Below are 15025 nucleotides of genomic sequence, written 5' to 3'. Positions count from 1 at the left end.
CTTTATGGAAGGAACTGAGATTACCCTCAGTTGGGTTTGCTTTCCATGAGGCAAAGGCAAGTTGTTTCAGGACAACTGCCTCGCCACAAGCTTCATTGAACCAAGGGCGGGAGGAAGGGTAGGACAACTGAAGAGGAGAGGGGATAAATCTGTGAATGAGGGAGAGCAAGTTTCTTTGTAAGAATTCTCAGGATGAGTTGATGTTAGAGAAAGTAGCGATAGGAGACCATTCCAGAAGTTCGATGGCTGCTTGGAGACCCTGCCAGTCAGCTTTCGTGAAATGCCATACTCGACGGCGGTGAGGTGGTTCTCTGATAATAGCCAGAGAGATGTCCACTTTGACAAGGAGGATTCGACTTTGGCATGCTATGTTGGCAGACTCGACTCTCTGATCATGTCGCAATACTTTTTATTACGTATTTGACCACTTACATGATACAGTGAATTCAGAAAGTACTAACACCCCTTGACTTTTTCCCATTTTGTTGTGTTCCAGCATGAATTTAAAATGGATTGAATTGAATTTTATCACCGATCTTCACAAAATACCCCATAATGACAAATTGAAAAACGTGTTTTTTGAAATTTTTACAAACTTATTGAAAATGAAATGCAGAAATATCTAACTGACATAAGTATTCAGTGCCCTGAGTCAATACTTTGGAAGAAGTGCCTTTGGAAGCAATTACAGCTTTGAGTCTTCTTGGGTATTCCTGTCACAGCTTTGGACATCTGGATTTGGGGGCTTTCTCCCATTATTCTTTGCAGATTTTCTCAAGCTCTGTGAAGTTGTATGGGGAGTGTCGGTGAACAGCAATCTTCAAGTCTTTCCACAGATTCTCAATGGAATTCAAGTCTGGGCTTTGGCTGGGACACTCAAGGACTTTCATGTTATTGTTCTGAAACCATTCCAGTGTTGCTTTGGCTGTATGCTTGGACTGATTGTTCTATTGGAACGTTAAACTTTGTCACAGTCTCAGGCCTTTTGCACTCTGAAGCAGGTTTTCCTCAAAGATTTGCCTTTATTTGGCTCCATTCATTGTTCCCTCTATCCTTACAAGTCTCACAGTCCCTGCCACTGAAAAGCATCCCCATAGCATGATGCTGCCCACCACCATGCTTCATGGTAGGGATGGTGTTGGATGGATGATGAGCTGTGCTCGGTTTCTGTCAGACGTAGAATTTGGCATTCAGGCCAGAGTTAAATTTTAGTCTCATCAGACCACAGAAAATCTTGCCCTGTACTCTGTCTTTAATGTGCATTTTAGCAAACTCCAGGTGTGCTGTCATGTGCTCTTTACTCAGGAGTGACTTCCTTCGAGCCACTCTTCCATAACACCCAGATTTGTGAAGTGCTGCAGACAGAGACTGTTGTCCTTCCGGCAGGATCTCCCATCTCAGCCAAGGAACTCTGTAGTTCTGTTAGAGTGGTCATTGGGTTCTTGGTCACCTCTCTGACCAAGGTCATTCTTGCCTGGTTGCTCAGATTGGTCGGATGGCCAGCTCGAGAAAGAGTCTGGGTAGTTCCTTCTTCTTTCCATTGCATAATGATGGAGCTCACTGTGCTTTGGGGAACTTTCAATGCTCTAGAAATTGTTTTATACCCTTCCCCCTCATAATTCCATCTCGGAGTTTTACGGACAGTTTCTTGGACTTAGTGGTGGAGTTTCTGCTCTTATATGCATTGTCCACTGTTGGACCCTACATAGAAAGGTGTGTTTCTTTCTAAATTATGTCCAATCAATAAATTGGCCACAGGTGGACTCTAAACAAGTTGCAGAGACATCTCAATGATGAACAAAGGAAATTGGATGCCCTGAGTTCAATTTGGAGTGTCATAGTCAAGGGGTTGAATACTAATAGATGCAAGACATTTCACCTTTTCATTTTTAATTGATTTATAAAAATTTCTCAAAAAAATATTCACTATCATTATGGGGTATTTTGTGTAGATTGGTGACAAAAAAAAAACAATCCATTTTAAATTCAAGCTGTAATGCAACAAAATGAGAAAAAGTCAACGGGTGTGAATACTTTCTAAAGGCACTGCATATCATTTCAAGTCTCATGAAGGATTGTTTTCATATTATGAATTTATAAGTTACTGTCAGATGAAAGCCATCTAGCCCAGAGACAGTTGGAATTAGTTTTGGGAAAATACAATGGGTTAATAAAAGAGAAATAATATAATATAGCCAATGTGGTATGTACACAATAAAAAAATAGACAATATAATAAACTGAATATATACAGCTGGGTGGCTCAATAAATGATGATGCATTCACAACTGCAAAGGACAACAAAAGCATCTTTATTTCATGTGCCACTCTGTTGCTTTCACAAAAAAGACAACCTCGGTGACAACTTGATTCAAGGAATAAATTCGTCCTCTATTTATAAATCGCATAACATTTCCATATGCTTCATATTTCATTAAAAAAACAGCCCATTTCAGTTCACTGCCAGAGAAAGGCATTTTCCAACTCATGTTGTGGGACGGTTGGCCAAATCACCATGCTTTCCAAGTGCAGGTTGGCAGAGTGAGCAGCGTTGAGAATCAAATGCATACCAGTCGATGGAGAGAGAAACCAAGTTTTTAACGACTCGAACAAACAGCCAGCCCACTATGCATTCAACATGCCAGCTCCTGACTAACATTCAGAGTGAAAGAAATTCAGCAGGTCACCGACCAAATACTGTAACAGGGTGAGATAACCTTCAAAAATGCAAAAGAAGAGTGTCGACATTTAAATCCACCAGATTGAGGGCTAAATGGGAGATAATTAACGTTAATTGGCGATCTGTGCATTCATTGACATGATGGCATTATGTAGCTGCATTCAATGAATAGGGTTAATGAACACCTTTTTGAGGTGATTACCTCGATGACAACACTGCAAGTTCAAAATTTCTTGTTCCCATTGTACAAGTTCAGTGGACTTGTCATTGTGTCAAGTCATTCAGCACAAGTAGGGATAAAAACACCATTGAAGGGCACGTGAAAGATTGTAGCATTTGGACTTTCACTTGGGTGGACTGAGACATTGACATATTCTGGCAACAATGACATCACAAAGAATTTGCCAAATTAACCATAAAATTGACGAATGAAAGAAAAGTATTTTAGAGGTAAAAAGTGAATTAATTTTTTCAAGGTCATTACAGCAAAAAGAAACAAAAATCAGTGAAACAAATGGAGATATTTTCATGCTAATCCTTTTTAGCAAGTTTTCTGCTCTTTTTTTATACCTGTTATTCAAAAATTTAGATAAACCATTCATCCTGTCCAATTAAATGTAATTAGCAACTCCATTGCTTTGGAAGTAATTACTTGACAAGATGTCATAAACGTTTTTCAAATCATAACGAAAGAAATTTTGTACAGGCTTGCTGAATGCAACGGAGCCGGTTTTCCAATTTAATGTTGATAGTAATCAGACAAGCTGCAACATGAAGTTTTTATAAAATGGTAATGTGTACTGACACAAGGTGAATGCATGACAGGCACCCCCTATCCCATTGGTTGGAACCACTGCATCAAGGGCTGGTGTGGCACAGGAGTTCATGGTCACCATTCCATTCCATTTAAAACCATTCTCCATGACAACGGCTACCCTGAACGACTGTTCTGTGAGCCCATTTTGTCTCATGCCAATTGGTCTCAGAATACTGCATTTGGACCAGAGAAGTGCCCGGTTTACCTTAGGCTGCCGTGGAGAGGTAAAATATCTCAAAAATTTGAACAAAAGGTGAAACGGGCAGTTTCAGGCTGTTACAACTCGGTTACAACTGGAGTGACTTTTACTAGCCACAAATTGCTCCCCTCAGTCCAGAAATGTGCTCTCTACCAAAAAACTGAGCAACATTATTTATAAATTTCAGTGCCGGTGTGATGCCAAGTAAATAGGTATGTAGGTCGCACTCAGACTGAAGGATCAGATCAAGCAGCACATCCCACAGACTGAAGGATTGGATCAAGCAGCACATCCCATTGACAATCGAGAATCTTTGAGAATTTTTTGCAGTCTTTGTTTGTTTGCTGTATTGGAGAACAGGTTTTGAAAATCTTTGGAGCCTGGAAGCTTATCTGACGTCTTCATATGCACATTTCAGGACCCATCCCGAAATGATGGGTTCGTTACATGTCGCTCATGCTCACTAGCTTTGATTGTGATTTCTACATCATAAGGGTCATTCACGAATACAACTTGGCTTGCGTGTGGATGCCTCACAAGAATAATAGAGAACAATTTCTTTGCATAATCACTCAATGTGAAGGTTGTCCTGTCTGGTTTCTCACGATCTTCCGCAGATTGAGAAGATAGTTGCCACAGGAAACCAATATCGACTAATGATATGCACTTATCAAGAACTGGATCGATGTGCTGCATGTGTAGTTTTTCGACTAATTTTGATTTCTGGATTTTCTTCATGGTTCTATTAATGTTGAATATTGGCAGGCAATCATTCCATCACATGTGCAAGAGTAACTTTCTCCTCTGCTGTCTGTACAAGCCAGATTACTGATGCCATTGCTTGTTTTTCCATGGCATCTGTCTTTGTTAATTTGGTTAGTATTGCATCCCTACTTTCAGGTGGCTTGCTGAAACTACACCTTGAACTTCTGTGGATTGTAGCATCAAAGAGTGGATTCTCTGAAAACATGTGATCACTGAAGAACTGTTTCACTTTTCTTTCACCTTCTTCATGGGCACTTTCAAAGTCACAAACAAGTTCATCAGAAGCAATAACTCCAGATTTCAGAGTTCCCAGTTGTGGCTTCTCCAGATCAAACAGGTCGCAGTCAAACTCTGCGATGCAACTATCTCGGTTCTGGACAGCTTGTTCGTAAATCTTAAGATGATGAGGGGTATTCTCACTGTGAGCCTGAGATGAGCTATTCAGCTGTGACAAGGCATGTCGAACCATTCTTACCCTGTTCACCGATTTCACTTTGCTTGTGGTAGTTAACATCATCTTCTCATTCTGCAGAATTTTCAGCCAGCCTTCAACTTGGAAGCTTTTTCCTACCCTGTGAGATACCCTTTCATGTATTTTGACTAAACGAATACATATAGCAACTTGCAATGTCATTAAATGAAATCCTTGACCTAAAAAACATGTATTTAGAAAAAAAATATTGCTAAAATCTGATGTGTCGAAGCAAAGATATGTCATTTTTTCATTTACCGGAAGTTGTGTGGCGGCCATCTTCAATTTTGACGTATAGCCGAGTTAACCCACATTTTTGTGAGGTTCACCCCAGCACATTTATTCAGCACCCTCAAATTATGTAAAATCAACCTTCAAACCTTGGGTTTGACAAAACGGTCATGGGACCCTATTTTAGGACCCCTCCTATATTTGCTTTATAGAAATGGATTTGACAAAAAATGTTGTTCTGAGAACATTTTGCAAGTTCTCCTCTCAGAATTACTATTCTTAACAGTCAAATTTGTTTTAAACAAATAATGTGTACTCGAGCTTGTGCTAGGCAAAACACCACATATGACACTAGCAGCCTTATTCATGAAAAAACAGTGTTATTTGCTTAATAGAAGCATTTTTGACACAAGAACTTGTTCTGAAAACGTTTTGCAAGTGTTTTTTTTGTTGCAAATCACCATTCTAATGCAGAAATGCATGTGTTTCATGAAATAGTGTGTAGTGGAGAGTGGGGGCAAGATGGTCCCTTTTTTGTTTTGTCAGTTTTGCCGTCAGATGATTTACCAGCCAAACACCATTCAATTGCCATTCGTTAGTCCATCTATCACCCCAAGTAACTGCCCAATTTCGAGAATATTAGAGATCATTGAATGTCTATAAAAGGCAATTCAAAATTTGTGGTCGAAATGCTCAACTTGCCCCACCCCTGGGGCAAGTCGATCATCACTATGGGGAAAGATTGTTATGGTCCTAAGGAAACATGAGGACAGTATAAATAAGCGATGTGTTAGAACTTAAATGAATGGAAAATAATTATATATATATATATATATATATATATATGTATATATATCCATCTAGGATACCAACATAATATTTCCAAAACATTGTCCCATACACAACCGGATACAAACGTCCATTTTCATGTCATTTATCTTTGTGTTCCAGTCTTAATGTCTAAATTCGCAATTCCCACTGACTGAGATCAATTTTGAATACCAGTTGCTTTGATTTTCTCTGGCTTCCCTTTAAAAATTCGGGTGGAGGTAGTTTTTTAACAATGTCCTCCTTAGAATAAGTACCACAATCTGTCTCATCCACGATGAACGTAGGTATGTACAGAATTGATCGTGCTTTTTCCCCATATATTTTTGTAATTACAAAGTCTCCTTCAATAATATCATTATTGTCATCTGATCACCTGATCAACTTGCCCCACAACCAAGTGATCATCCTGCCCCACCACCACCATTTTTACAAAATCGTCTGGCATTCATAAATTACAGCAATGAGCTCGGCAAAACATACATACAATATGGGCATATAAGCTACGTATCTACCTATATACAGATACCATTCCAACTACACTTATTCATAGAGATAATACGTACTCACCAATTCGAAAATTTTCTTTTTCAGGGGTTAAATGATCTTTCTTTAATAAAATGAATGCAGCGTTTTTTCTCGTCATGCTCCTTCCACAGTGGAATTGTAGTTAATCGATCTATCATTGAGTGGCGCCACTGTCCAATGTGAGCTTCAATGGAGTCGTGAGAGGGGGTGATCACAACGCCCCAGGGATCATCTTGTCCCACTCTCCCTACATGTGTCTACCAAAAAGCTTCTGCAAAAGGAAAACAACACATATTGCACAAGGAACCATATTCATGCGGAAACAGTCCTATTTGTTTAGGTAAGACTTTCATACATTAAATCTAGGAACACCAGCAGGCACGCTGCGTGTTATCTGGGCCGAGCTGGCATGATGGGATATTACACCGTTTCTAGAAATGGCAGCACACATTGGATATATTTCCTCCACGTTGACACGGGACATCAAATTGATGATTGCTCGTTCCTCATTTGATAGATTATGAGTTCATCCTCTTCCTCTTCCAGCTCAAGATTGTCTTCCCTCTCATACCTGTTCCATTTCTCTCGCATATCTGAGAGTTTAATGCAATTGGAATTTATTGCTTTCAGTTGAAAACGTATATGGATTCAATGAGAACACAAGAAACTCTCACATGAATGTTGTGCTAAATGTAGGGATTTGTGTGGTCTTTTGTAAAAGCATGTTTTAGTTTAGCGAACTTTGTGAAAACAAATATATAACACTAATACTATTGCAAAGGAGGCTATTGTTTCAGTTTTGCAATCACTGATTTTGGTATTTTTGACCACAGTTTCATTGACATCAACTTAGCGATCAAGAAAAACTGTGACGGTAAAGGCCCGGTCACACCTTGACGTTTTAGCCAACGTATGCCGATTTTTGATTTTTTTTTCTAAAACGCTGGCACACATTGAATACGTTATGAGTAAGTTTTGATAACATTGAGAGCACGCTGAAAAACACTGCCATACGTCATTGTACGCTGGCTTTAAACGTTGTACTTTTCGGTTGTCCTCAAATTTTCCATGCTTGAAATTTTAAGACTTATGCCAGCATATGACTCATATGTTCCACATAACGCTGGCCATAAGTTGAAGGCACGTCACGCGATTGTTGACACACGTTAGTTGTAAGTTCCTCATAAGTCCAAACACGTCGAGGTAATGTTTACCGTACCCGAAACTTATTTCGAACCTATGAGTAACGTGTTGTACTCACGTTATGCGATCGGTGACACACATTGACACACGTTACTTGTAAGTTACTCATAAGTCGAAACACATCAAGGTAATGGTTAGCGCCAGTGTTCCAGACTCCCTGGTTTTATTTTTTTTTTCTTCCTTCCTTCGGTATGATGGTGATTTTGACACTTCGATTTCTGGTGCGGTAATAATATAATATAATTAATAGGCTGCCGCTCAATGATTTAAATCATAACCGCACTGTACACTGAACACCGTCATACCGAAGAAAAAAAAAACCGGGAGTCTGGAACCCTGATGCTAACCATTACCTTGACGTGTTTCGACTTATGAGTACCTTACAAGTAACGTGTGTTGATGTGTGTCAACGATCTCATATCATGCGTACAACTTATTCGCATCGCATGCGGAGCGTGTGTCATACACAAGTACGTCTTAAAATTTTCAACATGTTTAAAATTACAAGACGTACTCCACTTACTACGACGTATGATAGCGTACTTTAGCATTCTATTCACGTATGCCAAACTTACCCATACCGTATTCGACGTGCGCCAGCGTTTTAGATGTATTTTTCAGAGGTCGACATATGCTGGCAAGATCGCCAAGGTGTGACTGCGATGTTGACACTTCCATTTCTGCGGCGGTTATGAGTTGAATCGTTGTGCGGCAGGTTTTTCATAACCTACGCCATGTCATCGTCGGAGATGTGTGCAGCGCGCTATGCCTAAGTTGGACTATCATTGGGCAGAAGTTCTGAAGGCCGACAACAGGTTCAGCATTCGTTGGTATACGTTATCTATAACACACCAAATCGTTCTGTGTCCATTACTAATACGTTATGCATAAGACCAAGTCGTTATGAATACGTCTGAATCTTTAAAAAAAACATCAAAAGTTCAACGTAAGCCAGCGTTTTACATACATTTTAATACGTTGCCATTGCTGGCTAAAACGTCAAGGTGTGACTGGGCCTTACAGTTTTGGGCATATTCATAACGAGTTGGACATATGCATAACGTATTAGTAATGTACACAGAACGTTTCGATAACTTATAGATAATTTATACCAACGAATGCTTCACGTGTTGTCGGCGTTCACAACCTCTGCCCAACGATAGTCTAACTTATGCATAGCGTGGCAGCGTATCGCCGATGATCACGTGGCGTAGCCTATTAAAATGCTGCCGCTCAATTATTTAAATCATAACCGCACTAGAAATCGAAGTCAACATCACTGTCATGCCGAATATAAAATAAAAATAAAAACCATGGAGTCTGGAACACTGATGGGTTCCTCCTGTGAAGCCCATTTGTATATACCGATTCCCCTAAACGCTGCCAATACGCCATTATACGGTAGCTGTAAGTTAGAAACACGTTCTGTAAGTTCTGTGGTCGTTCGGAAGACGTCAAATACATCTACATACATCAATATGCATTGGAGATACGTTACACATAGGTTCAAAAAACGTTACTCATAAGTTAGAAATAAGTAAGCTAAACATTACCTCGACGCGTTTCGACTTATGAGTAACTTACAAGTAATGTGTGTCGACGGGTGTCAACGATCGCATAACGTGCCTACAACTTATGGCCAGCGTATGCGGAATGTGTGAGTCATACGCTGGCATAATTTTGAGCATGTTAAAATTTGTCGACGAGCTCGGCGTACTACGACGTATGCCAGCGTGCTTCAGTGTGCTCTTAACGTATACAAAACTTACCCATAACGTATTCGACGTGTGCCAGTGTATTCGCCAAATTTTTACTACATCGGCATACGCTGGCTAAAATGTCAAGGTGTGACAGGGCCTTTGGTTCTGTGGTCGTCCAGAAGATGTCAAATACATCTGCATTCGTCAATATGCATTGGAGATACGGTACACATAGGTTCAAAGCACATTACTCATAGGTTAGAAATAAGTTTCGGGTATGCTAGACATTACCTCGACGTATTTTGACTTATGAGTAACTTACATGTAACGTGTGTCGACGTGTGTCAACGATCGCGTAACGTGCCTACAACTCATGGCCAGCAAATGCGGAACGTGTGAGTCATACGCTGGCATACGTCGACAAATTTTGTGCCGACGAGCTCGGCGTACTACGACGTATGCCAGCGTGCTCTTAACTTGTACAAAACTTACCCATAACGTATTCGACGTGTGCCAGCATTTTAGACAAGTTTTTCATACGTCGGCATATGCTGGCTAAAATGTCAAGGTGTGACAGTGGCTTCAGATTAATGCTTTGCAAGCATTGTCGTCATGCACCATCCCATTGGAGAGGTCTCAAGTTGGCATTCCCATCTGCGAGCATTAGATGATGGACGTTAAAATTCCCTGGTGTTTTTTGCTAAGAGTAGGCGATTTATCGCCTGCAGTCTGGCAAGTTTCCTAGCAAAATACATTCCAATTCAAGGTCAGGCCTGGCCAACCGGTTCAAAATCATGCAAGTTGTTGTGTAAAAATGAACAAACCTCTACAGAATCTTTGAGTAAATACCTGAGCAATCAATGTCTCAATAAGATATGTATTTCATCTGGAAATGTTCCCGTCTCACAAAGGTGAATTTCAGGCAGCCCCGGGCTTAAAACATTTATTGCACTCTGGTTCAAATCTGATGAGTGTTGCTGGAAGCACTCAAGCTCGACTGAACCCAGAGTCCTTGCTGGAAGTTTCATCACTTCCTCCAACATCATCAGCTGTGTTTTTCTAGTGGTTCATACCAGTGTTGTCTCACGTCACTGTCTGCATGTGTGTGCAATCATGCTTGACTTCATGTCCTCCGAGAACAAGATCATTCGGCTGATGCAAGATGAAGACAACCATGGTCACTTGAGTTGACCTGTCTGTATTTTCCCCCATCTGAGCACTTGGCTTGAGTTATGTTCTTACAATTAATGTAAAAGTAAACTGTTGTCTACAATTGTCCTACATGCCATGAGTGGAATCACAGGGAAAAAAAACAAAAACAGTATTTGAAAGCATTTTAAAGACAAAAACAAACAGGCAAACAAAGACAGTTAGTTTGACAGAAGGTGATATTACCAAAACATGGAGACAATTAAATCAGAACATATTGCTGGGAGGTTTTTATGATAACTTTTATGATCATACAATATGAAGTGCGTGATCAAATACTCCTCTTGAGCTGTTTTTTAACACTGTTTTACATAAAATATAAAACCATGCCATTTGTACTTACCCCTGGCAAGTACCAACATTGAGCTGGTAAATTAGGAGAGGTTATAGCCAATGAATGATGTTGCCAAGTCGGCTCGGGTCAGACCCCATCTATGGTTTATATTAAAGGAGTCCAAGCAAAAAATGGTGTGTGAGGATTATGTCGTAATAATAAAGCTATCAACACAGATAAAAACAATTTGTCCTTGTCACAACAAACCTGGGGGCCGCCAAGGTCTTACGGGACTAAGGGTTCTAATGAGGTCTTATAGTTTCCACATCTTACAAAGCATCTTAGGGTTATAAAAGGCCTTGAAGGGTTTTAGGGGTCTTACCAGTATTTAGGGTCCAAAGGGTCTTCAGGTTATAAAGAGTATTTTGGAGTCTCAAGGGTCTGATGGTTATGAAGGGTCTTATGGGGTTTAGAGGTCTTAAAGGATCTTGGGGTTATAAAGGGCCCAAGGGGTATTAGGGGTCTGAAAGGGTCTTAGGGGTCTTAAGGGTGTTAGGGGTTTTAAAGAGTCTCATGATTCTAATGGTTTTTAGGGTCTAAGGGGTCTAAAGGGTGTAAATGTTTGAAGGGTATAAAGGGTCTTTAAAGGTCCAAAGGGTATAAAAGTTTGAAAATGGGCTAAAGTGGTCCAAAAGGTATAAGAGCTCTCAAGGTATATTTGTCGAAAAGGTATGTTCCAATAGTCCATAATTAGTAGACATCGTCAAGGACCAATAGTAAGTAATTAATAGACATACTCTCAGTTCAACTCACGTTCAAACAGTACACAATTAATGGACATACAGGGGTCGACAAGACTTCACCTTGACGAGGGTTCACTGCCCACCGTGTGTTTTTCAGTATTATACATTCAATATATACTGCATATAGATATCAAGTGAATCGGTTGAAAATTGATTTGTGACCTTGACCTTTGACCCGTTGACATATTGACCTATTGACTTCAAACATTGGGATTCCAGCTTGTCACTACCTCTACCAGGTGGTGAAGTTTCATAAAGCTCGGAGGAAAAATGTGACCTGTAGGCGATTGACATACAGACAAAGAGACAGACAGAATACCAGACCAGACCAGACCAACCAATATACTCGCGAGTCTTTGATTTTCATAAGTAGCAAACAAATTGACAGATAGATAGTGGTGAAAACATAACCACCATCCACCTTCAGTGGTGGAGGTTGGAGGTAACTAGAACTGCACTCGGTAGAGCACATACCTCTGCCAGGCTGAACATTTTACGTTTTGTATCGAACTGATAGGTCTGATCTGGATCTGGACCTGAACCAAAATCTAATCAGCTTGTTCTTGTCACAAACCCAACCTGTCCACCAAATTTCATCCAGATCCATCTAAAACGTTTTGAGATATCCTGCTCACATACAGACACAAACAGGGGTGAAAACATAACCTTTGTCCACCTTTGGCTGTGGAGGAGGTAATTGCATCAACATTTCAAAAGGAATTATCGTTTTTCTGGATCAAAGAGGGCCGAATCGAGGTTTTGAGGGATGCTCCATGAGTTGTTAACATATTCTGTCGTTCAATCCGATTACAAAAACAAGATAAACTTTCAAAACGATCATGTAATCCAGTTGGTTTGCAGATGAGGAAACTTTCCCGAATGATCATGTCAAGCAGAAGTCCATTGGGATACTGAACCAAGAAAAATGTAAAATATGATTATATACCTACCTGATTTTAAAATTCTAGTCGTCAGATCCGGATCTGGATCTTCACCAAAATCGAATCAATTCGTTTTTGTCACAGACCCAACCTTGCCACCAGATTTCATTCGGATCTGTCCCAAAATTTTTGAGATATCCTGCACACAGACAGACAGACAGACAAACAGACAGAGAGGGGTGAAAACAACCTCCTTCACCTTCGGTGGTGGAAATAACTAGAATTGCGACCAGTGCTGTCGGTTTCCAAGCATTCGGATTCTGCCACCCACAATTTGTACGTCCCATTTGTACGTGTTCTGGGAAAATGGTGTCCAAATCCATTGTCAGCAGGAGATCATCTGCGTAGCATCCCTTGACAATCCAGATAGATTTGAGAAAAACTTCGACAGAGGGGCAGTGATATTATCCACTTCGATAAAGGTCACTTTTTGGAAACCATTTTACCTTCGGGATGATCATTTATATTCAGAAAATTGTGAAACATAAAAGCTCCATAATAAATGCAATCATTTTGCAGCAGAACATAACTCATGGGACATTCAATGAGTTTATCCGATTCAGTGAGAGTCACACTTAAAGGCCATTTTACTTCAGAGACCCTGACCACAAAGGTGTGCCAGGTTTATCACAGAGAATGTAATAAGAATGCCAAAAACCTTATACAACATCGATTCTGCCTAATTTTGCCAAAGATGATTGTTAGACAGCATTAGCAACTACTAAAAATGGTATCAGACGTCGAATAAATTTTTTTAAGCAAACCTCCCACACCTTGGAAGAGAAGTGCGTGCGCCAGCTTGAGGTGTTGATAACTGGGACAGACATTTTTGTTTGTTTGTTACTTCTATCACTGAAGGTGAATGGAGGTTATGTTTTCACCCCTGATTGTCTGTCTGTCTGTCTGCCTGTCTGTCTTTGAGCAGGGTATCTGAAAAGGTTATGGATGAATTCAGATGAAACTTGCTGGACGGGTTGGGTGTGTGACAAAGACAAATTGCTTCATTTTTAGTGCAGATCCAAATCTAGATACGATTGTATTTTAAAGTGATTCTTCACAATTGAGAGACAGGGATAAAACCGATTGAGGTGCACAGCACTGTATTTCAAAAAAGTTGTGGAAGAGTTATGACAAATCAAGGTGGATGAGTTTGTTAGGTGACAAGAATAAGCCGATTATATTTTGGTTCAGGTCCAGATGCAGATCCAGCCTACCAGTGGGATACAAAACGTAAACCGTTCAGCCTCGTGGAGGTATGCACTCTACCAAATACTGTTCTAGTTACTTCAGCCATCACTGGCAGTAAGCTGCAGTCATTGTGGTAAAATCTACTCTGAATTTGAGGTTGCTCTGGTTATTGCTCAGGATGTACAGGAAAACTATGAAGTGCTCTGAATTTGAGCACATATTCATATGGAAGTCGTAAAAAGCTTTCAAAACAAGAACTACATTCATTGAATGATGACGATGAAGATTTCGAGCAACTCTGGTCACAAATCATGCTAAAATAGTCAATATGGTGTCTGTCTGTCTGTCTGTCTGTTCGACTGTGATGCAGTCAGTCGTGACTTATCCAATCTCAACCAAACTTGACAGTACTAAGGGTCACACGATGGAGGTTGCAGCAACTTAATTTGCCGCCCCCACCCCAAGTGGGTGTTCAACCTTGGGCAAAATCCGAGTTAAGATGTATAGATAGATTATCGTGAAGATTTTCCAAGGCCGCTTCGAACAAAAAATAAAAGTGACGAGAACGGCACTCGCTGGAGCGCATAGCGCCGCCAGGCTGAACAGTTTACGATTTGTATCCCACAGATAGGCCCAATCTGGAGCCGGACCTTCATCAAAATCTAATCGCCTTGTTCTCATCACCTATCCAACTCATCCACAACTTTTTGAAATATCATGATATATATATATATATATATATATATATATATATATATATATATATATATATATATATATATATATATATATATATATATATATATATATATATATATATATATATATATATATATATATATATATATATATATATACAGTGGGGAGAACAAGTATTTGATACACTGCCGATTTTGCAGGTTTTCCCATTTACAAAGCACGTAGAGGTCTGTAATTTTTATCATAGGTACACTTCAACTGTGAAAGACGGAATCTAAAACAAAAATCCTGAAAATCACATTCTATGATTTTTAAATAATTAATTTGCATCTTATTGCATGAAATAAGTATTTGATCACCTACCAACCAGTAAGAATTCCGGCTCTCACACACCTGTTAGTTTTTTCTTTAAGAAGCCCTCCCATTCTCCACTCATTACCTGTATTAACTGTACCTGTTTGAACTCGTTATCTGCATAAAAGACAGCTG

At 39.8% G+C, this 15025-nt stretch overlaps 1 long non-coding RNA gene across 1 annotated transcript; it reads right to left on the bottom strand.

The window, feature by feature from the left end:
• Positions 1-2363: 2363 nt before the first annotated feature.
• Positions 2364-13524, bottom strand: LOC147017203 (uncharacterized). The gene is made up of 3 exons (XR_015049727.1): positions 13423-13524; positions 12659-12788; positions 2364-6790 (listed from the first exon to the last, which is right to left on the bottom strand). It is a non-coding gene; the product is annotated as an uncharacterized LOC147017203 (long non-coding RNA).
• Between the last annotated feature and the right edge of the window lie 1501 nt (positions 13525-15025).

The sequence above is a fragment of the Eptatretus burgeri genome, chromosome 11 (genome assembly GCF_056783735.1).
Source record: "Eptatretus burgeri isolate ZD-2024b chromosome 11, Ebu_testis_v1, whole genome shotgun sequence".
In the NCBI taxonomy this organism is placed as follows: domain Eukaryota; kingdom Metazoa; phylum Chordata; class Myxini; order Myxiniformes; family Myxinidae; genus Eptatretus; species Eptatretus burgeri.
The sequence above is the reverse complement of the archived record's forward strand: the minus strand, read 5'-3'. Positions and strand labels throughout refer to the sequence as shown.